Consider the following 26,033-nt stretch of genomic DNA (forward strand, 5'->3'; position numbering starts at 1 on the left):
TGTTTGACAGAGTCCCTCACTGACTCTCTTCAGGAGACATCTGGACAACTGCATATGAGACGGAGGCACAGACTAGACAGAGGCACAGTCATGTTATTCAATTACGTAAGGGGTCATAATGTGTCACTACTAAGTCAGAGGCACAATATTCAGAATCTATTCTGTACACTTATTACCACTATAAGGGGTGGCAATAGCCACATCACTATGGCTAGGCTTATACATGCACTAGGGCAGATAGCCTAGTAGTAGACTATGACACTATGAAACACTGGTGTATGTGTAGGTATTGTCAGTCAAACACTATGATGTGGTTTGGGGGGCTTGATATCTCCCTGTATTCCAACATTGTTTTGTCTATTCCTTCCAGCATGTCTAGGGATCAGTTGCTAGTGTCCTCTCTTGCTCAGCTGGTGAACCTGGGAATATTGAGGCAATGTTACACTTGCCTCATGTACACTGACAACCCTCTCCTTCTCCCATAAAACACACATACATGTGAGAGATGCAACTATATAGCCAAGGTGGAGGCTGAGCTCTCTCAACATAGGACTAGCATGACCAGAGAGAAGGTGAAGGTAACCACACACATCACAAACCCAGTCTCACATGGCACTATCACAACTTAAAATCATACACATAGAACACAAAGACATACTCGGAGGCTCTGATCAGAAGTCTACCAAAACGGCAGTGGCCACCACAGCAGACACTCACACAACTGCCTCCACAGGGCACAGCACATGCAACACATTGACCACATAGTCGGTGTGCCAAACAGTCACAGCTCTTGAGGCCAAACACAATGCCAGACACATTTGTCATAGGTGACTCCATAGTCAGACACACTGACGTCCCGCTCACCAGATCAAGTACGGAGGAGGTCACAGTAAGCTGCCTATCAGGCACTGCAATCCACCACATAATGCAAGCACTCAGGTCACTCAACTGCAAGTACAAGTCTGACCCAGTCATTATCCATGCTGGTGTGAACGACCTGAGATGTACCTCCCTGGACTACATGGAAAGAGACATAGAGGATCCCTCTGATTATGTAGGCCAGGCAGGTATGACCCTGACCTTGAGCAGTATCCTACCTTCACCAAGTATGATGCCACATAAACAGAGACAAGATGATCAGCTGTAATAATTTGCTTAAACTATGGTGTCATTCAAAGGGGGTCCAATGTCTGTCCGCCTGGGATGACATGCTGGACAGGCCACACTGATTTGCAAGGGACGGCTTGCACCTGTCACCCCCGGGCTTCTGGATTTCGGCTGATGCTCTTGCCACCCCCATTGTGCCTTTTTTATGCAAGATTCAGATTCTACACCTACCACCCTAGAACACAGAAAAGGAAAGACACTAAGGGTAATGCTGCTCAATGCCAGAGGTCTCAACCTCAAGCTGCACACACTCGATGCCCTTCTCAGTATGTAGCACATTGATGTCTGTGCTGTGCCTGAAACCTGGTTCACAGCTTCTGACAGCACCCTGGCACTATCGGGTGTTAACTCATATCATGCGTTCCGGCACCGGAATCCGGACAACACCAAGAAAGGAGGGTGGGTGTCCATATTCATCAAGGACACCCTCACCTCGAGGTTGGTGGCAACACACGATGCATCGGAGACCATCCAGGTGCCAGTAACCGTAGGCAAGACTGCTCTGCAGTTTGTAGCATGCTACATGCCACCCTCTCAAACTCAGGTACCTCACACAGCTGTCCTGAAAACACTGGAGGGGATATATGTATCTCCAAACACCATCCTACTGGGTGATTCCAACTATCCAAATATAGACTGGGATCACTAATCAAGCCACAACACTCTAACACAAAGGTTCCAAGAGTTCATACACTCAAATGCCATGGAACAACTGGTCACCATCCCCACAAGTGGAGACAACATACTAGAACTCATCATCACGAACATGGGGTCACACTGTTCAACACCAGCAGTATACCCATCATTGGTGAGATCAGATCATGGACTAATCTCAGTGGGGGTCCACATCCCACCCACACCCCAGATAGAAAAACAAACAGTGAAGACCTTCTCAGATGCTGACTTCACATTTCTATGGACTGGTGTGGTCTCTTTCAAGGCCCCCAGGCCAGTGGACACCATTACCCAAGCCACTGTATCACATACAAATGCCTTCTACCAGCACCTCCAGGACTGCATGGATCAGGCAATCCCAAACAAGACAAAGACTCTTTGTACCACAGGCAAGCATCCAGTCTGGTGGACCCTAGCCATAAACAAGCTCTACAACAGAAGGAAGGAGCTACTACAAGATAGAGCGAAATCAGTAGAAGGGAAGACGCCCCTGCTCATTGTGAGTAAAACACTGAGTTCCCCCATACAATCATCCAAGGCGAGTTTTGAGAGTAAACCCACTCAGGAGTCAAGGGACAATCATGAGGCCTTTTTTACCTATGTTTGAAACCTGGGAGGGAACTCCCAGATATGCTCAGAATTAGTTGGGAATGATGTAAATATCACTGAACCTACAGACATTGCCAACATACTGGCTGACAGGTTCAGTGCAGATTCCCCCCATCACCACAACTGGAGGGGTATCTACACCAGAGGATTGTAGCCCCCCAAACATCTCCAATGCTGGGGTGAGAACTGCTCTATCCAAGGCGGAAAACACTTTATCCATGGGACCAGATGGTGTCCCCAGTTGTGTGCTCCATGAACTCAATGAGTAATTACACCCGCAGTTAGGGCAGCTGTTTAATCTTAGCCTCACCTCAGGATATGTGCCCAAGGTGTGGCATACGGCAATGGTGGACCCACTTCACAAAGGAGGTGCCTCCACCAACCCCAGAAACTACCATCCCATCAGCTTGACAAGCCTGTTCTGCTAAGCTATGGAGAGGATCATAATGGGAATTATAAATTAAGACATAGGGGACTTGCAGACATTAGATCCAATCCAGTTTGGCTTTGTCAAGGGCAGATCATGCCTTTTAAACTTGGTTGACTTTTTCAAGACAGTCACCCAGGCCATTGACATGGGCAAGGCAGTCCGCACAGCCTACCTTGACCTGGCAAAGGCTTTCGATACAATACCCCACTCAGGTATCATTGAAAACATCACCAGCTTAATTGTGTACCCATACATCACAGCATGGGTTGCAAACTGGCTAAGTGACAGAACACACAGGGTCAAAGTTGCTGGTGCCATGTCACAATCCAGAGCTGTCACAAGTGGTGTCCCACAGGGCTCAGTCCTGGGCCCACATTTGTTCAGCATCTACTTTTCAGAAGTACGAGCAAACACAGGAGGATTATGGCTGACAAAGTTTGAAGATGGCTGCAAACTGGGAAGCATAGTTGGAAACCCATCTGACACAGACATCCTTCAGAAGGGTCTCATGGACACAGATAACTGGTGCCAGAGCCATGGCCTTACGTTAAATGCTAAACAATGCATAGTCCTACCCTTCGGGAACAACCGGGTTACCCCTAGTTCCCATCTAGGTGGCAATCCTCTAAGCACAGACGAGGTTATCAGGGTCCTGGGCACCCAGGTTGACAGTAATATTTCATTTGTCACTCACATTGCCAGAGTAGGCCTGGGGCAGTTCCTGCTATTAGGACAGAGGTGTGACCTGGTAGTGTCAGGGTGCTGATGTGGGCTTTGACCCTGTTTTCTATTACAGCACTGATATCTACATTCTCTATACTGTGTGCGTTTACACTGCATGCATTTATACTTCTGGCATTGGGTAGCATTACATCTAGGTTACTATCGCTTGTGGTACCTATGAGGTAGGTTTGTGTTTTTTGTGGTTTATGATTGGTGTGGGTGGATGTTAGTCGGGTCCTCAGGTGTGCATATGGTACATGGTATTACATTACTTAACACATGGCATTGATGCCTCAGGTGGTGCTGCAGGGCTGCCTCTGTCGGATGCACATACTACACTCCCTGTACATGTTTGGAAGCAGGTTGTGTCATGTTAGGCATCCCTGTTACTATATGAGTGAGTCAGAGCAGGTATCAGTCCCAGTGTTCCTACTGACCAAGTGTATGTGCTATGCGTTGCCTCTTTGACAAGGCCAGGGCATACTGGGCATGCCTTCTTCTGCCTACTGGGACAAGGTCAGGTTGTTCCTCCTCCAAGTCACCCTCTGCCTGTGGTGGCCTTGGCAATGGTGGGGGGATGTTAGGCCCAGCCCTGTGCTGGTCCTGCTGCAGCTGTTTCCGCAGGATCATATTATGTAGCATAGCACATATCATGACCATTTGGGTACATGTAGTTGGTGTGTACTGCAAGGCTCCACCAGATGTGTCCAGACACCGGAACCATGACTTGAGCAGCCCAAACACACGCTCTATGACATTACGTGTTTGTGCGTGTGCCTCATTATGGCATTCCTGTTCAGGTGTGTGTGTGCATTTCTGATGGATGTCATCAGCCACGGCTCAAGTGCATAACCTGCATCCCCCACTAGGTGTCCATGTGGGAAGTCCCCACTGGCAAATGATTGGTACAGCTGTGTCAGATGCCAGATGTGGGAATTGTGGTAGCTCCCAGGGCAGCCAGCACACACATTCATTATTATGCCCTGGGCATCACACACGACCTGGCAGTTGATGGAGGGGTATCCCTTGCGGTTAATGTAGACTCTACCCCGCTCACCAGCTGGTGCTTTGATGCATACATGCGTACAGTCTATTGCACCCAGCACCTCAGGGTATCCCGCTATTTGCTGGAAGAGACGCATATTGCTGGCCACAACCTCACGGTCATTAGGGACATATATATGATCACCGACATGTGCTGACATGGCATCCAGGAACTGGTGCAGTACCCTGGAGGCTGATGCCTGTGATATCCCCATCATATCACCAGTTGGTCTCTGGAAGGTACCTGTTGCTAGTATTCTTAGGCCAACACATATCTTGGTTTCCACTGGGATGGGTTCCCCTCTGTTGGTTCTGTGTGTGAGATGTGGCCTGCACAGCTCAACAATCTGCTGCAGAAGGTCTCTGTCCACTCTGTAGCACTCTACTATCTCCAGCTCATGTAACCCATTGTAGGTGACCCTGGGCCTGTATACTCTTCTCCTTCTCCTCACTCTGGATTGTCTGTCATCCTCTGCATTGACACCACCCTCAGCAATTTGCCTTTGCCTGATTATAACAGCTATGGCAGCCCCTAGCATTTCTGCTCTGAGTTCAGCTTTTTCAGTTTTCAATTCTGATAGCTTACTTTCTTGCAGTATCTCTTGTGAGAAACACCCTGCACTGCTCTTTGCAGTGTTTTAAGTGCTTGGTTGGGCTTCTAGTCTGCCTGCATAATTGCCTGCTTCCAATTGTTTCCAACAATTAACTGCAGCAGTATCCTCTGGCAGTTTCCGTGTAATTTAGTTGTTTCCTGTTTCCTCTCTGTTTCCTGAAGGGGAGCAATGTGCACACCAGCTTAAACACGCTCACAGTCACCTAAACGCGCGCACACATCCCTACACGGTGTTACACGCGCGCACACATCCTTACACGGTGTGAACTAGGCTGATTCATGTTAAAACGCACGCACACTGCCTTAAACACGTGCTGGCCCGCGCAAACCGTTGTACATGGTTTGCAACACGCTCCCATATGTTGAGCCTGCCTTACACGCGCGCGCACACGCGCGCATGCACGTATATCAAGAAACTTTGAGTGTAGGGATAGCGTAAGCCTTCAGTTTCTTGACTTTCCTAGTGTTCTGTTGGGACACACCTCCCTCCCTGAAGTCTGCCTGTCATCTTTCACCTTACATTGCCCTCCAATCTGGTACATTTGTATCTATCCTTCCCCCCGTGATGTCACCTACCTCTTACTCTGTTCCTCCCCCTTCTCTAACTCTTACACTACTCAGAAAGTGCTCATTACCTATGTGGTGGTGTGATTCAGTATTGTAACCCTCATTTACATAGGATGCCTAGTAATGACTTGTTACATGTCTTACACGGAGCTTCCCCCCCTTGACAACCACTAAACGGAGGCCATATTGTTTTTGGTCTGCAAGTCCCTCCATTGACATTACATGTAATACATAAATCCCACAATTGTGGGCTTATAAGCTTTGGTTTTTAGTTTTAGGTAGTGCACCCCGTTTGCGCGGGTGTGCGCTGCAGTTAAACCTCAAAATCCCGTGGGGAAAAAAAAAGTTATATTGCATATTTTTGCAACACTTTTTCATGCCAATGGCCACATATTTGGCCATTGGCATGCTTAATGACACAAATGCACCCTTTATTTGGAGCTGACATAGCTCCGTTTTTAATTTTGCAGAAATGTACTCAGTTGTCAGCTGAGTACATTTCTGCAGCTAACACGTCCGTTACACGGACTGGTTTCTGCTTCGTGGATCACTGAGATACCTCATTTGCATATCTTTCAGCTGCAAATGAGGTATTGAGCATTTCCACGCCCAGTCCGTGTAAGAGACGTGTTAGCTGTCTCTTACACAGAGATTTGGACTGTTCCTGAATCGGGAGGCTTACACGGAGGCTTACACTACTCTTGAACTCCGTGTAAGCCTTCCTGAATCCGGCCCATAATGTTTGTTATGTTAATATAGCTGGATTGATTTTACATGAATGCACATTTGACTATGTCACAAGGGATAATTCAATAATGGTGTTTGAAAAAAAAAAAGATGACCCACAAGGGCATCTATGCTAGTACATACCTATGGACCTCAGAGAAGCATGGAGCAAATATCCAGTAGGTATCACATCAAGCCAAACAATAACATTCAGTCCATCAGTCCATATCTTCTTTAGTTGGCATACCTAAATTTCATATCAAACATACATGTCTTCTTCCATAGCTCTTGGTGATTGCCTTTAGACAATGGGTACACCAGCTTAGTTGTGAGAGGTACGCCTCTCAGCTGTCCATATTTTTGCAAAAAGTCCAGATTTTTGCCTCAACAGTTTGGTCTATGCCTCAGAAAATGTGTGGTTTTCTGGCAAATCACTGGAATGATGTGAATAATTAAATCATTAAATAATGACATATATTTGAGTTTAAGACTTTATAGTCTATAAAACTTGCATTTTAACACAAACTCTGTTATTCTAGCTACTTTCTAAGTTTATAAGAGCAATATTTAAGTCTTTCCCTATTTTTGGACCATTGTCCCCCATTAGGTCAGGCTTTGTCTTGATTTTTTGAGCTATGAGACTGAGAGGTATGGTGAGGGGGTTCAAGTCCCAAAAGTAGAAATTAGCTTTTATTATAGATAGGATAGTATTTCCAAAATAATAACTGCAATACTAAATCAAATTAACAATTTAGTGCTGGCAACAGCAATTATTTACTTTGAAAGCATATATCTGATATGACATAGTCAAATAAATGTTTCCATTTCTTATATAATAGTACTGAGACTGATTTATTTTTTGACAAGTTAGTGCCTTCACATCATATCTGGATGTGGCAAAGGTGAACATATTTATGTGTCATATTTATATATTGAAATAATAATATGATGTGACATGACTGTGATCTTACTCTCTCCATTTTGTCTCCCACAGCCATATTGCTCTCAATTTTTATTTTATTTATTTTTTTATTATTATTTTTGGGATACATTGCTGCTGAAACTAAAATGACCATCAGCACAGAGAAGTAGGCTGATCAATGTAGTTTGGCTTCCATACCTCCACTAATATCTGTGGAGGCACCACTATAGGCAGCATGGACACCAAGCACATGTAGGTCACAACCTGTTAGTGTTGTCTCCACAACTCCTGCCCTACCTGATAGGCCTACATCAGGTATCGCTGCCCTGGATGCTGGAATAATGGTATCCTCTGGGAGGAGTTCTATTGGAGGTGGTGATTTTGTCAACTATCAGGAGCTGACAGGGCTGGTGGATGACATAATATAAAGAGGCCTCAGTGTCCAAATCAGCAGAGTTGAAAAGATCTTGCATCTGATTGCCAAACTGATACCATGTCCAGCACTAACACAGGAAATTTTCACAGGCAACAGTGATGACGACTGAGGATGAGAACTAGATTCTGACTGGGCTCCAGCTAGACATGGATGTGCCACTGATGTTCCCTGCCTATCCCTGATCATGGTGTCCACTGTCCCTGACCTTTTCTGTCCATCGATATCTTTATCTTTCTTGTAGTTACTGTATGTCTGTGCCTGCTACCTAACTTAGCCTACCTACCTGACCCTCTTTTTCCTGAACAACTTCCTAAGTAGTCCTATCTCTGTAAAAAAGGCATCTGTCTCACCAAAAAAAAAAAAAAAAAAAAAAAATACTCCAAATACTCAGTAGCTCTCCATTTCACCTGTATGTCATCTTGACATATCTGATTTGTTCCAGTTGGCTATACAGCAATTATTCTGTTGTTATCTGCCATTGTTAGTCTGGTAACTCTTCATATTCACCAAATTCTGTGTACAATTCTACATATATGTAGTGAAGACAAGGATAGCTATGGTTCTCTCCCAGTACCATCCTGCAAATCCTGTATAATATTTCCCCTGTGCCTTACCCTCTGTTTGTCCCCCATTTTCATCACTGTCCTATCAATCCCTGTTACACATTTAATCTGGTCAAGAATATAATCATACATAACACACATGGCCAGAAATGGCTTATTAAAAAAAACCTTAAATGTTTGTTCTCAATGTTTGCACAACGCTTGGCATCACACAACAATGCTGAGTAATGGTAAATGATGAATTTTTGCCATTATCCCATACTAGTCCAGTTACCTTTGTGCAAATGTGATTAAACCTGCTGCTCTATAGGAATATAGAGTAAAGGCACTACTTTGACACAGTTACTGTTAACAGTTATTAGGTTGTTGTGTGTAATGAACAAGGAATTCATATGTGGTGTGATGTGTTTGATAGTGTCAAGGTTTAATTTCCAGACATATGTCAAAAATGATATCATTTCATTTTATATTCCTGTCATTTATTTAACAATGAACTTCTGTATTTATCTCCATTTATAACATTTCATGAACCTAGCAGGAGATAAATATAGATTAGCGTTTGAATAATGCAGGAATAAAATATTTGCAAACATATTCCATCCCGACAGGGAGACTTAACAAACCCCCCTTATCCTGCTTCTTGTTCACCATAGCAACACTTTATTGTACAAATAATAATGAGTAATAATGAGGAAACATCTAAGAGTAACACACCATAAAGATGGTACTAACTGTGCCACAAGCAATACTCTTGGTATGCTTCTCCCTGTCTCTTTCTTCACCTATTTTGTCTCATCATTTTTTACTGTTGCATACATGTTAGGCTGATGGATGTAGTGCTCATATTATGGGATTTTACTATTGGCATTACAGTGATGAAGCCTATGGCCTATATCCTCCCTTGCTTCAATAAGGTGGCACTGTCTGTTTGTGTCTGCTCAGATAATGCCCAGATCTATAGACTGATTCTGCATAGTTTCAACTATGACAGACTGATATTGACTGTTGTATTAGACTATTTCATGTCTAGCTGTTACCTACATATTGTTTTCAGCCACCGTTTTCCTGCTTCTGTCATAAGTTACTTGCTCCCTGACTCCCCCTCCCCATGTGTATGTCTCTTCCCCTTCTGTGTTATCAGTCTGAGTCCTCCACATTGCCTGATGCCTGGCACTGAGCTGGAATGCTAACTGATGGTACATGGCAGTTCACATGTTATGGCAAAATCTTGTGAGTTTTTGTCTTTGGCATTTTAGTCTGATGTCCTTTGTGCTACTATGCTTAGCCTTACTGTGCTATGTAAAGACAGGATGATAGCAGAATGAGGGGACTGTTTGTATCATCTCTTCAACAGGCTGCAGAATGCAATGTACACTATATGGGATGTTGCAATTGTAAACAATGTATGAAGAATGCTGCCCATAAACTTCCTTGCTTCATACTGTTTCCATTGTCCATGTTTCAACTAGCAGTAATAAGCTTGGTCCCTCGCATGCTCCATATTCATTCAGAAAGTGCTCATATCTTCCCAGAAATTACCAGAGAGCATTAGATACAATCAAGGCTTTATGTGTTAGCAAGCATGCTACTATAGGTACTTTCGGACAATATTGCTAATATGCACACGTAAGGTGACACTATCAATGTGATTTCATTTTAGTCCATGTTCCGTGGATTAATTACGACACATACTTGTCTGTTACTGATGAATTGACTTTTTATTAATCAATCATGTCATGCTAACACACACAATTGCATGTTAACAATTGCAACATGACTCAAATGCATGCACATTCATTAGATATGAGGGCTGGCAAACATAACACCTGCATCATGCATATAATGAGTAATGTACTGCCAGCACGTGTCATTACCAATGTGGAAATCATGACACATTAAACACTAACATAACACATGTCCGTTTTGGATTTCATCACAGTCAGGTCAGTTTGCCTCTCTATACTCCTTATTTGCATGAAGATTGGCATGGAACACCAATTAATACTACTAATTCCCATTCTAAGTTCACTACCTCAGTATATCATTATGAATGCACAAATAATTTGCCTTCAGCAGCACAAATAAGCTTGTGATTAGTGCACTACAGGGAGAGAGTTTTTTTTTTTTTAAATAAAAGTATTGTTAGTGGTTTGTATTACTTCTGTATGTGGTAATGGATTGTTCTACTCAAACATATGTGGATTTAACTGTGAGGCTGATTGAACATTTCTTTCTGTAAAGTTTTGTTTGCACTCCAGTACTTAACACCTGAAAATGATTATAATGGTATGGAACCTTTGCACACATACTTCATCAGTGGTTTTCAGAAGTGGGTTGTCATATTTTTGACCTTTCTTTTTGCATTTGCACTGCACATTCTGCAAGCATGAGCAAATACCATTGATGATACAAAAAAAGATCACTGTTTGCATACAATTATCCATAGATGAACAGTCACGAATGCTTGGTTGTCAATCAGCTGTTTCACAAGTGTGATTGTCATCAAAGCACCATAGATTCATAGGTTCATAGGTAGGTACTAGGCTATCGGCCCAAGGGCCTAAGTAAGCCTAGCCAACAAGGTTCCCTGGCTTACGCCACCCAAGAAAGTTATTTTCCTGTGCCACTGTCGAGCAGAGACAAAGAAGTGATCCCCGGGGTGTATTTCCTATTTCCCATCCACTCATCAAGATTTTTCTTGAAGAGTGCTAATGAAGAACTTTGCTTGACTTAGATGGGTAACTTGTTCCAGAGTATGGGAAGTCTCTAGGACAGGAATCTATCCCTCCAGCATGTCCTGTTTATTGTGGTGACAAGGTTTATGTCCCTAGAGTGTGTAGCACGGAGGGATTGGAATTTCTTTAGGAGTAGCATGTCCAACAGCTCTGGGTTTGACATAGCTTTATATGTTAGGCAGAGATCACCTCGGAGTAGGTGATATGCTATAGAGTAAAGCTGGAGTTATTTGAAGCGGTCAGAGTAGGGCATTTCTTGAGGCCAGTAATCCTCTTTGTGAGGTACTTCTGTGGCCTTTCCCGCTGCTGCAGATGTCTTGTGAGGTACATTCCAAATGGGGTGTTGTACTCTATAATGAGTCTAATGAGTGTCGAGTAGAGGGGAACAATGACCTCTCTTTTCCTGGATGAGAACCCTTTTATGATGAGGTGGGCCACGTAGAAGGACTTCCTGATTACTGTGGCGATGTGACTATCAAAGGAGAGACTACTGTCCACCTGGGTCCCAAGGTCTCTTATCACACATTTGGTATTAAGTAGATTGCTGTCTATGTGGTAGTTCATGGGTACAGAGTTTTTAACAAAGGGGATGACACTGCACTTTTTGGCTTTGAGCTTGAAGCCATGGCTCTGACACCAGGCATCTGTCTCAGCGAAGCCCTTCTGAAGGATGTCCACATCATTTGGGGACTTGACTATGGCTCCTAGTTTGCAGTCATCTGTGAACTTCATTAGCCAGAGGCCTTCTGTGTTAGCCTGTACTTCAGAGAAGTAGATACCAAACAGGAGAGGTCCCAGGACGGAACCCTGTGGTACTCCACTTGTCACTGCTTTGAGGTCAGATTTGGAGTCTGCAACTTTTACAGTGTGGGTTCTGTCAGTGAGCCAGTTGGCAACCCATCTTGTGATGTAGGGATTTATACCTAGTTTAGTGAGTTTAGCTAGAATTCCAGAATGGGTAATGGTGTCGAAAGCCTTGGCGAGGTCAAGATAGGCTGTATGAACCACCTTACCCTCATCTACGGCTTTGGTGACAGCCTCAAAGAAGTCAATCAGGTTCTGGAGGCATTCTCTGCCTTTCACAAACCTGAACTGGGTAGGATCCAGAGTTTGGAGGTTACCAATGTCTTTGTTTATGAGTTCCATAATGATATGTTCCATGGCCTTGCAGACCAGGCTCATCAGGCTAATAGGTCTATAGTTCCTGGGATCAGTGATGGCTCCCCCTTTGCGGAGTGGGATAACTGTTGCTGTCTGCCATTCAGTGGGCACAAAGCCTGATGTGAGGCTATTATTGAACATGGTACTTAAGTGGGGAGCCAGTTCGTTCTGAAGTTTGTGTAAAACGCAGCCCGGTATGTTGTCCGGTCCCATGGATGCTGAGTTTTTGGTTTTAGAGAGTGCAGCTTTTACCTGCGTAGTTGTTATTACAGGGACTCTGCATTCTTCCTGTATATATATGGGCCCTTTAGGGGGGTGAGGAGGGGCAAAGTTAGCACTGAACCTATCTGCCAGGATGTTGGCAATATCAGTTGGTTCTGTAATTTTCTTGCCTTTGTGCTGTAACTCAGAGCAGATCTGGGTGTTGCCATCAAGATTCTTGGCATAGCTATAGAATGCTTTGTGGTTGTCCTTGGAATTAGTGGCAATTTTGTTTTTGTAGCTAGCTTAGGAGGATCTTATAAGGGATCTCAGAATCTTACTGAGGCTGACCAGAGAGCTCCTCCACTCATGGAATTTTGCTCTCTTTTGCAACAGTTTCTTCATTCTGTTGTACAGTTTGTTTATGGCAGGGGACCACCAGATTGGCTTCCTTTTTTGGAGGATAGCGTCTTGGTTCTGTTTGGGATAGCATGATCCATGCCCTCGTGTAAGTGCTTATAGAGTGCATTTGTGCAGGATTCAGCAGTTGTAACTGTATTGTCCATCTGCATGAGTGTCATGAAGTTCACCATTTCTGTCTTAAGAAGCATGAAGTTGGCTTTGGAGAAATTTTTTACCATGGTTTCCTAAATGGGGTGGGGGGGTGGGGGCTGGATGTGGATATTAAGGGTGATTAGCTTATGGTCGGATCAGACCAACGTGGAGTTGACTTGAGGTGTGGAACAACAGTCACTCATGTTGGTAATGACTAGGTCCAGCATATTGTTGCCCCTGGTGGGGGTGTGGATAAGTTGACCCAGGGCATTGGAATTTATGAATTCCAGAAAGTGTTGAGCTAAGAGTTGGTACACGAGTAGTTTTCCCAGTTAATGGTGGGGTAGTTCAAGTCGCCCATTACTAGGTTGTTTGTTTGAACCCTAATATTTTCCAGTACATCAAGAAAAGAGGAGTGGGAATCCTGGGGCATGGTGGGGGATCTGTAGCAAGCTACAATTTGGATTGCAGTTTTGCCCACAGTTAGTTGCAGTTGGATAACTTTGGATGCATTATGCTGAGCAACTAGCCTGGAGGTGTGGATATCCTTAATGAATATGGACACACCTCCTCCTTTGGTGTTTCGGTCCAGGTTACATGGCCGAAAAGTGTGGTTTGAGTTATAGTCTGGTAGTGCAGGGGTGCTCTCTGGAGCCTTGTACCATCATGTAAAACAAGTACACACCACTCTCACTACAGGAATGCACAGGAATGACAGCATAGATGAAATATGTCAGTTATATGTAATTACTTTTGATCAGCACCTTGATATTACTCCTGCCTATCAACACAAACATGTGATGCACAATAATTTCTCTGCAACACACTGATGTGACAATCATTTAAAATATGCATTGTCACACATTTAAAGTCAAACTTTTCATGTGGCACTTGCAGTTAATACAGTGTTCTGTAGATTAGATAACTAGAGTGGTAGGTGCTTCAAATTTCTCGGTGGTGAACTTGCATGTGGCTCTAGTGCTGGGTACATAAGTTTTATTGACATAAGTGTTGTACCTACTTCCACTCATGAGAAACATTTAAAGTGGAATAGGTCTCCCCATCCTGTTTTTAAAATAGACATCTATGCACTACACTGTTGAGGTCATCCTTTCAAAAATGCACCCTTTCAGTATAAAAGTTAGTCTTCTCCTGTAGCACTTGCAGTTAATATACTGCTCTCTAGATTGTGTAACTATATAAATAGGTGGTTTGAATCTAACAGTGGTGAATTCATCTGTCTATGAGTCTTAAGTACCAGGTACATATAGCATCATCAACAAAATGCTGTATGCACTTCCACTGAGAATAAGCAATTCAAGTAAGAGAAGATCCCCATCCCCAGATCATACTTTTAACAAAAACATATTCTCTGGAACACACTAATGAGGTCTTCATCAAAAATGGACATTCTTATTATAGAAGTCAAGAAAGATGTAGTGGAAAGCACTCAAGGAAACCAAAAAACTGCTAGCAGAGTGCAACCAGCCAGAAAGAACACTCGGTACTTCTTTCAAATGGTTTAATAGCACAAGTAGATAGTCCACATTAACGCTTTTTAATACACAGATAATCCCATGTGTTTTCGTCCAAACAAATGGACTTCATCAGACAACAGTAAATAATTCATTGGGCAAATATATACAGTCATTCATTAAAAACAAACCAATTAGACTTCAAGTAAAACTTTTGAATGTGCAAATCAAGCATAACGCTGAGCCTCATGAATATTAATTAGAACCAATTTAAACACCATGTTGTTGCTTAACATGTAAATACACCGACAACATCTACATTGATTAATGTAAAAAATGATTTGTGTAAAAAAGTATTTCATTAATCCTTTAAATTAATAAATAATTAATAATGTAATATAAATAGTATCTTAAAATGTATTTAATATATCATATATTTTAAAGTTAAATCTGGCAACTACGCCCTCTAGTGTTAAAAACTCTAATTGTTTCTATATTTTATATGCTCTTAATTTTAATAAAGAGACAATACTTAAAAAGTCATTTAAACCAGGCTTTTCCCCTGCTTCTAGGTACACCTGCCACCACAATTCCCTACTCTCTAAAATTTCTTCCCAAATACCTCCCCTGGCATCTCGTTTGACTTGTTGAAGGACAAAAAAATGAAAATTAAAATTGAAAATTACAACCCACACAATTCCTACTGTGTTTAAAGAGGGCATTAGTCTCTTTTTCTCTTGAAATGTCGTAGGAATGTTCATACATTCTTTTCCTTAACTCCCTTTCAGTTTTTATTATAGAAGTCAGACTTCTCATGTGGCATGTGCATTTGATAATGCTCTCTATAGGTAATGTAACTAGGCAGGGTTGAATTTAGCACTACTTAAATAGTGTATATTGTCGTGTACAATTGGCTCTCTCACAACACCTGTTATCTACACTTCCTCTTAGGAGACATAATTTTAGTAGCAGGAGTTTTCCCTATACCTTTCTATCATCCCCAGACAAAACCAGTTTGGCAAACACACTGATTAGATAATGCCTTCACAACTGCACTATCTAACAGCTTTAATGCAACTTCTCCTACGGTGCTGGGTGCTAATACTGTGCTGTGTAATCTGTGTAACCTAGACAGGTAGGGCGTTTGAATTCATCACAAATTAACTATGGCGAGTCTATTATGCTGCTTAGAAAAGGCTTCTGATACATATAGGATCTGCAGCTATATGCATTATTTTGCTCCTCCACCACCTTCATTCCTTTTTAGTGGAAACATCATCCTATTAAACAATGACAATGACATCCATTCAAATGTAAGCTAATACCTTTTGTGTACCTTTGTTATTCAGGCAATGTTCTCTAGCTTGAGATATTAGGTAGTCAGTTCAAATCCAACCATTACTCCTTAGACTCAGTTCTGTCACTGTAACTGGGAATATACCTGTAGGTATCAATATTTTCACACACCAAATTGTTGTATATTATATAGCTGGGATTACTCCTGCAAGACATTCTGTTCATTTTTCACAGATAAATGCTTTGTCTAATACTCATGGTGCAATTTGATCACATTTGTCTTTTGTAATGCTAGCAGTATGCCTTCTCCTCTGAGGTGGGGAAATGAGGCAATGCTGCATGTTGTTGCCTCAGTAACCATGGGCTCAAATCTGTAATTATCTATATATTGTGCATGATGAAAGGTTTACAGTCATAGTGACAACTGCATTATGCATCACATGTGTTTGTTTGGGTCCCCTTCAGATTGTTGAACAGCCGGAATGCCAAACCATGATCACAGAGACAAAAACATTGTTTTATAGAACATCAAACTGTTTGCATGGAGATCGTCATAGGGAAAACCTCTCATTAACTTCAATGTAAATGCAATCTCAGAGTTGGTATCTTTAAGTAGCAGGGGCTGTAGTGGGTGCAGCAGCACAAAAAAAAAGCTTTTTTTTTTTTTGTTTAGGTTTCGATGTGTTTCATGCAGATGGTCTCAGGCATATGTGGTTCAATGTTCTGGCAGTTTGACAATCTAGAGTAGACCTGTTTGTATATTCCAAGTGTTGTGCAATATTGTGTGACAATGAGACATATCCTACCACTCCTTTAACAAATTTACAGGCATTCATATACCTTACAGTGATAACATGATGCAATGCCTTTAAGTATTAAAATATTTCACAATTGCAGTAAGATTTCTCCTGTGGCATGTTCATTCTTCACAATATCATGTAGCTTCTGCGGTGACATAGGTAAGTGTTCAAAACCTGCAGCTGATTGACTATAATCATTGTGGATCATGAATGACATCCACCACAGTTGCACTGTGGATAATTACAGGGGGAGAGGTCCATCCCTTTTACCTCAAACAGTGGGCTTGCAACACAACTGTATGATGTACTGCCTTGACATAGATGGAGTCTCACAATTGTATTAAGACTTCAAATGTGACGTGTGATTCATACACAATGTGTTAGTTTGTGGACTTACACAGGTGGTTGATTAATTCCAGCAAAAGCAACAGCACTAATGTGACACAAATACCATTGTATGAAATTATGCATATCCGTTTTTGTGTTGGATAAACCAACTTTCAACACATTTTGGGATATTATGGCAGTGAAACAGCTGTTCTGGTATTTTTGTGTGCAGTTGTTCCTATGGCCCGTGCAGTTAATACTGACTTGAACAGCCTATCTACACAGATAGAGTGTGGTTTGCAACTGGCACTGTGTGTGTACATAAAACGTGGATAGAAAGGACCAGCTTGGCCAAGCAACATTGATATTGCTGTTCACAGCTGTCTGAACATTAACATAGGTACCTCATTTTCATCATGCTGACAAATTTATATTATATAAATTAATATCTAAAGTCCTTTCTTACTTCATGCCTTGATTTCTGTTATTTGTGACAAACTCCATTATTATATCCTGTGGTAGAAGTAGTCAATACAGGGCACTGTGGATGGTGCAATATGACTGGCAGAGGATTGAATCTGGCAACATCTATATGTCAGAGCACTGTGTCAGACAGGAGTGACTTAGGAAAAGAAAGTATTTATGGAACAGTCAGATCTCACACTCCAAGTTAGAGGACCTATACCTATTACAATAGCAGAGTGATGTAATCCCATCAGGAATATTCTTCATGACACAACTGATATGCCTCTTTCTGTGGCATCAATGGTTTGTACATACCTCTCTGAAATCTGCCTTGGCATGTGTTCAAATCTTGCAAGATGCAAATGCTGAGTATATCAGTAATTGCTCACATGGATTACTTATTTTGCAAATAATAATGTTCTGTATTGCATGTCTTCATAAAAACATTTACAGTAAATATTTTGATCACACTGTAGAGCTTTGTAGAACACAAAGGCATCTATAATGTTTCTTGCGGTCTGGCATGCTGCAAAATCATCAGAAAGTGTGAGTGAGCCGATGTTATGACACTTTCTTATGTGTTTCTGTTTAACTGATGTTATGTTAGTGTTTGCAGTAATTCTTAATGAGCATGTCTAGTGTAATGATATAGTAGGTACACACCATCTAACAAAAAGACTTTTAAGTACTGAATGCCATAAGATATTGGTTGTCATTGCTTGTTCTTTATCAAAATTTAAATTTAATTAGCCTCTGGGATGTTGCCTTTCCAACCTCTGTGTAATGGAGTTAGTGAAGGTGAAAGTTAACAACATTTGTCAAAGCCCAGTGTACATTTGGTGTAGGTGCAATTAAACCTACAACAAGCAACTAAGTAATACACAGTAATGCTTCACCTAAGTGTGTCATACAGTTTAACAAGGCTCACTTCTGGGCTATATATCCAATACAATATATTGCTTCCACATCTGCACTTTTGTACACTTATTCAAGTCAACATATCTGGTGTGGCCCTTGCACTAGAAATGACACATATCATGTCTTTCATTACAGTAATACAAATGCATCATTGTCACAAGTAATTGTAGCCTGACATTTGCTATATTTGCCCAGTAGCTGATGTATTAACTGCATAATGCTGGCATGGACTTTTATTTTACTAATATTTTGCTTGGGCTACATATCCATTTATGTATGCACAGTACTACAGCCTATGCAAATTGATATACATCATAGCATTCAGAAACACAACCCTTTTTTCAAGGGACTAACTACACTTGACTTAAACCTTGACTTATGTGTATATTCACATAAGCAGCATTAGCATGAGTTATTTTGCATGTCTGTATGCATGCATGTATGTCACATCTATTATAGTTAGACAACTGGTATTATGCTTATTGGATTATTATTCTGTTTGTATCCTGGACACATTTGTGTTATGTGTCATGTCCTTTTGTATTTTGCTACATAGATACACACACACCGTGCATGTGCATTCACTAACTTTCTAAAATTCACAACATGCAAGTTGCTTAACAAATGTTTTTTTATGTCCCTTAATAGCATTAATGTTATGCTTGCAGAGGTGACCATGAGTCTTATCAATAAGCCTACACTGTCATGGGCATTTACACTGTCCTAACAACTGTCAGTATTGTTTCTTTCCTACTTTCCTTCATATATGGAAATGACAGCCTTACAATTCTTTAACCAGCATGTGTGTTCTAACTTCAATTATGTGGATGCAATTTATTACCATTGATCACTCCCTCAGTATACAAGGAAGCTATCACAACTCAAGAGCCATTTTACTAGATAAAAGGTAAGTGACACTGAAAAACAAATCCATAGGGCTTCTGGAGAGAAATAAACAGTCTTACTAACCAGCCAAATAGAAACAAGTGGTCTACTTATATTCCACAATTTTGTTTCATGAAAATGATTAGCAAAAAAGGTTAAAACTTTTAAAGGCTATATCCAGTATTGCCATCACTGATGTTTTTGGACATCAAATTTGCATCCTGAAATGTTGCATTTCATTTACTTGTAAGCCATTGTTCTATGCAAGGAATCTGCTGACTGTTTTATGCAACCTCAAACCTTCCACATGGGGAATACTGTATAGGGTTACCATATTTGGTTATACAAAAAAGAGGACAATAGATTCTTTGCCAGGAAAAAAAGGTCTTTCACATTAGGTGAAGACCAAAAAAAAAAGGTCTTTAGTCTTTAATGCAGAACATCGCAGTTCCACATTAAAGACAAGTAGCTCTGTGTTTGGCAGTTTTTGATTGGCCCATATATGAGCCAATCAAAAACTTGCACAGCAGACCCTCTTCTGTTAAATAACAATAAAAAAAAATGTTACACGGTCTTTCAACCAGAAAAATAGCTTCTGCCTTCAGCACCTCTGGACATGCAACAAATTATAAATGCAAACAACGATTCAGTGTGAAGAATAGAGAAGGTATATATAATGCATTATTTTATATTTAATATATGTAATTATCAGTACCACAAAGAAAGCAAGGAAGGACCACCACGATGCTAAAAATTGTAAAATCTAGTTTAATATCAATAAAACAGAGAGATGAGCGCTTTCATGTAGAAATCCACGCTTCCTCAGATCACAATTACAAGAATGAAGCATTCAGTTTAAACAGAAATCCTAACATAATTAGCAATCAAAATAATTAACTGTTGCAATTTAACATCAATTATTTATTCACTAAAATCAAAGCAACTTATAATATATAACTTTAATATTTAATTAACAGTTAGTTTATGTTGCAGAAATCAAGATCCTTGCCTCATGCTTCTTGGTTCCCCAAAAAATCTGACAAGTCTGACTGAGCCTGTGCTTTAGCCCAAGGATAATTTTCGGAAGAACTAATTGCTTTCAGTAAATTCGGCTGGGCGCAGAGGTATGCGTGAAAGTCTCTGCACGACATATGCTTTGATATGTAATAAGTCAGTCAGTGACAGTGTAATGTAACAAATGTTGCAGTTATTGAAGCTAGCACTGACCTTACTTAGCATCAAATATTGAGACTGCCATCTCCTTCTCTCTCACAGTGAGAGTCTCCGAGTCCGACGACCTGTCCTCCTTGACACATTACAGTCCTGCTTCTCCCTGTGCAAACAGTTTCACTGTTCTCGCGACTCTCGCGAGCTCTTCTATCTTCTGCGCATGCGTGAATTTTGAAATCTGAGTCAGGATTGTAAAACCCGAACAAATCGGCGAAGTTTTAAAAACCTGGACAGGAGCACAAAAAGAGGACATGTCCGGGGAAAACCGGACATATGGTAAGCCTAGTACTGTAGCCATTTGTCTTGCTCAAAGCATTAGACAACTTCAGCAAATAATGAAAGGGCAGACTTGTTACACTAACTTAAATTCTTGGAAATGTTGGCAAGGAAAAAAATGATGAAATATGTTATAAATTATACAATCTTTTGAGAAAGTCATTGTAATTTTGCATCATGTAACATGACTGCTCTGTGAATATTGACATGCACTTTTCTATAAAACATGAATAATAGTTCTGTGGGCCAGCTCCATTATTTAGAACCCGCAAAGAGATATGACAAGGAGGACCATAAGTGTTGCTGTAATCTCTGTCTTTATTTTGTTTGAAACAAGATGATCTATTTGTTTTTCAGATTACCTAAAAAAAGCCAGTAATTATCCCAACTGTTCAGAATTTGCAGACTACCCCTGATTTTGCATCATATTTTTTGTCCTGTCCCTCATAAAGCTCTTTAATTTCTGTTAAATCATTGTAGATTACAAATAATCAATAATGCCAGACATTAGAATTTCATACTTCTTATTTTTCAAAAAAAATGAAAAGACTGTTGATGCAAAACCTGCTGTTTTATTAACCTGTAAACTGTTTTAGTCATATTTAAAAACTGTTCCTAACTGATGGCCTTTTACCCCCCATCATTTTTGGCTTGTTCAGAAATATGCCTCAGAAACAAATCATTTTATATGGCAACTCTCTTTCCTCATTGCGCCTCATCATAACTAAATTATAAAATTTACTTTGGGCTCTGCTTAGAGCCCATGATATTTGTCACTTCAATAATTTTCATGAGTATGACTTTTGAATCTTTAGTCCTTTAATCTGTGTTGGTGGCCATGTAATGCATAGATTATTTGCATTCTAAATAATAGATGATCTTCAGCCACATGCAAAAAAAAAATAAATAAAAAAAAAATGAGTATACGTTGTTTGAACCCATTTTTAATTTAAAACAGCTTACAGGACATTAAGCTCTTCCTAGCATCAAACATATTACGTTTACTTGTTTCTACAAGTGCATGGATTTTTGACTTGATGCCTTACTAACCACACGATTACATGATGTTATAACTAAGACAAAGTGTAGTTTTCCATACCACAACATGAGCATAGCCCCCTATTCTCCTTTAAAGCATACATATCCAGAAAAGTAATGTGTAATAGAATAAGAATGCTCATCCCTCTATACCTTTTAAAAACCTTTGTGTATCTTACTTAAGACATGAGTTTCAGCTAACAGGAAAGTTTATCTCACCACTAAAAAATCAAGGACAACCTGCAGACACACAATCACAAACATTAGGATGGCATTGATTACCAGGAATGTACCTAAGGTATTCTCAGAAAAATAGAAAAAAAAACTCAAACTCTTCTTTATTTTAATTTACTGCCCCATCTCATAAACCTATGACTCTCTGAAAAGAAGCAAAACAGACTATTATTATTAGCAGGTACAAAAGAAGACTTACTTACTTTTTACTTGTTAACAGGGCAATGACCAACTCTACAAGGCCAAGTGTAAACAATATACATATATGTATACACACACACGCATACACACATATACACACACACACATGTATATATATATATATATATATATATATATATATATATATATATATATATATATATATATATATATATATATATATATATACATTAAAAACTCTTGTAAAGCTAAAAGAAAAAAAATACACATGCTGAGCTGTTATTGAGCTTTCATTCTTATTAGGTAAAAGAACTTATTCAGAATACAGTGAATGCAATGGAAACTGCTTAAAATATGAAACACATTCTATTGTAGAAGACAGTAATATATATATTATATATATATATATATAAATATTATATTTAGGCAATATATATATATATATATATATATATATATATATATATATATATATATATATATACACACACATTGGTCTACTTTGACCAATCGAAAACACACTTTACCCACGTTCAAGTAGACAAGTCCTGTTTTGCAAAAGTGCAGTTATTCAAAAACACACTTTCACGAAAATCAAGTCACCAAACCACAAAAACAAATACAGTAAATGAACAAGCCCCCCTGCACAACCCATTTTGGGGGGTTGCACCCCCCAAACCCTGCTACTTATATATACTAATGCCGAGATTGCACTACAGTGGGGAAAATGGAATATTCCCTTATCCTCAATGTACCACAATCTGCAACAGCAAGCTATTTATACATTACAGGTTCCCCTCTCATACACAACTGCAGAAGCAATGTACCTGCACCACCACAGGATCATGGAACCGGTGACCTCTCTTCGCTGAACTAATTTTCACAATTAACTGCACTTTCACGAAACCGGACTTCTCTGCTTGAACTTTGGTAAAGTGTGTTTTCAAAGGGTTGAAGTAGGCCTATAAATATATATATATATATATATATATATATATATATATATATATATATATATGTAATAGTTAGAGGGTTAGATACAGTGATGCTTAGACAGTACATATATACACACACACACAGATTCTTCCAAAACAGGTACATTTTCATGTACAGAACATAAAGCAGCTTTTAATTTCACCAGGAAACTAAGCAATGGATAAATGGCAACAGAAAATTAACTTAAAACAAAATAAAAGTTCAGTCTGTTTGCTGCATTAATGGCTGCAACTCAATATCCAGGCAGAGGACTATTTTTACTACTGACATTCTCTTAGAAATGCACATTTAAAAATAAGTCCATAAAATGAAACTCATTTCCTTAAACAAAATCTCACAAGCAAAGGTTCAGGGAAATAGACACTATTACTCCAAGACAAGGTTTAAAGTCTCTCCCCACCATATGTATAATAAAACTTTCAGTTACCAGAATCTCTCTGGTCCACTAGAGGTAATATGGACCTTCCACTGGACTCCTACCTGGTAAACAATTGCCCTTGCCTTAGGTTCATAGGTAGGTACTAGGCTATTGGCCCTAGGGCCTATATAAGCCTAGCCAAAAAGGTACCCTGGCTCTTACCAACCAAGAAAATTATTTACTTGTGCCCCTGTCGAGCAGAGCCACAGAAGTGATCCCCAGGGTGAATGTCCTATTTCCCAACCAATCATCAAGATTTTTCTTGAAGAATGCTAATGAGGAGCTTTGTTTTATATAGATAGGTAGTCTGTTCCAGAGTATGGGAAGTCTCTGGGACAGGAATCTATCCCGCCAGCATGCCAGCATGTTCTGTTTATTGTGGTGACAAGGTTTAGATCCCTAGAGCGTGTAGGTCAGTGGGATTGGGATTTCTTTAAGTGGAGCATGTCCAACAGCTCTGGGTTTGACATAGCTTTGTATGTTAGGCAGAGATTACCTCTGAGTAGACGTTATTCGATGGAATAAAGCTGGAGTTTTTTGAGGCGGCCTGCGTAGGACACCTGCTTGAGGCCGGTAATCCTCTCTGTGAGGTATTTCTGCAGCCTTTCCAGTTGTTGTAGATGTCTTGTGAGGTACATACCAAGAGGCTGTACTCTATAATGGGTCTAATGAGTAATAAGCAGAGGGAAACAATGACCTCCTTTTTCCTGGATGAGAAACCTTTTGTAATGAGGTGTGCCATGTAAAAGGATTTCCTGACTACTCTGGTGATGTGATTATCAAAGGCGAGACTACTGTCTACCTGTGTCCCAAGGTCTCTTATCACAGTTTTGGTGTTAAGTAGACTACTGCCTGTGTGGTAGTTCATGGGTACAGAGTTTTTATCAAAAGGGATGACAATGCACTTTTTGGCATTGAGCTTGAGGCCATGGCTTTGACACCAGGCATCTGTCTCAGTGAGGCCCTTTTGTAGGATGTCCACATTGTTAAGAGTTTCAATTATGGCTCCTAGTTTGCAGTCAACTGTTAACTGCATTAATCAAAGACCTTCTGTGTGAGCCTGTACTTCAGAGAAGTAGATACCAAACAGGAGAGGACCCAGGACTGAATCCTGTGGTACTCTACTTTTCACTGGTCTGAAGTCGGATTTGGAGTCTGCTACTTTCACAGTGTGGGATTTGTCAGTGAGTCGGCTGACAACCCATCTTGTGACATAGGTCTTATGCCTAGTTTAGTGAGTTTATCTATAATTCCAGAGTGGAGGATGATGTCGAAAGCCTTGGCAAAATCTAGATAGGCTGTGTGAACCACCTTACCCTCACCTACGGCTGTGGTGACTGCTTCAAAGAAGTCTGTCAGGTTTAGGAGACATGCTCTGCCTTTTACAAACCCGAGCTAGGTGGTGTCCAGAGTTTGGAGATTACCAATGTCTTTGTTAATATGTTCCATGATGATATGTTCCATGGCCTTGCAGACCAGGCTTATCAGGCTAATGGGGTGGTAGTTCCCTGGGTCCATGGTGGATCCCCCTTTGTGGAGTGGAATAACCATTGCTGTGTGCCATTCAGTGGGCACAAAGCCTGAGGTGAGGCTATGATTGAGCATGGTACTTAGGTGGGATGCCAGTTCTTTCCTTATTTCATGTAGAATGCAGCCTGGTATGTTGTCAGGTCCCATGGATGCTGTGTTCGTGGCTTTGGAGAGTTGGTTTTTACCTGTGCAGCCTTGATTACAGGAACTTTGCATTCTTCTGCTATAGAGATGGGCCCTTTAGGGGTTGAGATGGGGATAAAGTTAGCACTGAAGTTATCTGCCAGGATGCTGGCAATATCAGTTGGTTCTGTATATTTAGTGCCATTGTGCTGTAACTCAGAGCAGATCTGAGTGTTGCCATTGAATATCTTGACATAGCTATAGAATGCTTTATGGTTGTCTTTAGAAAAAGTGGCAATTTTGTTTTCGTAACTAGCTTTGGAGGATTTTATGAGGTATCTCAACTTCTTACTCAGGCTGACCAGGGAGTTCCTCCAATCATGGGATTTTACTCTTTTTTTCTGCAGTTTCTTTCTTCTGTTATAGACTTTGTTTATGGCAGGGGACCATCAGATTGGCTTCCATTTTTTGGAGGATAGCATCTTGGTTCTGTTCAGGATAGCACGATCCATGCACTCGTGCAAGTGCCTATAAAGTGCATTTGTGTAGGAATCAGTTGTCGTACCTCTATTGTCCATCTCCATGAGTGTCATGAAGTTTGTCTCTTCTGTCTTAAGAAGCGTGAAGTTGGCTTTGGAGAAATATTTTATGGTGGTTTCCTAATGGCGGATGGGGGTGGTATGTGGATGTCTAGGGTGATTATCTTGTGGTCAGATCTGACCAATGAGAAACT

Source organism: Protopterus annectens, chromosome 1.part0 (assembly GCF_019279795.1).
Source record: "Protopterus annectens isolate FY-2018-M chromosome 1.part0, PAN1.0, whole genome shotgun sequence".
In the NCBI taxonomy this organism is placed as follows: Eukaryota; Metazoa; Chordata; order Ceratodontiformes; family Protopteridae; genus Protopterus; species Protopterus annectens.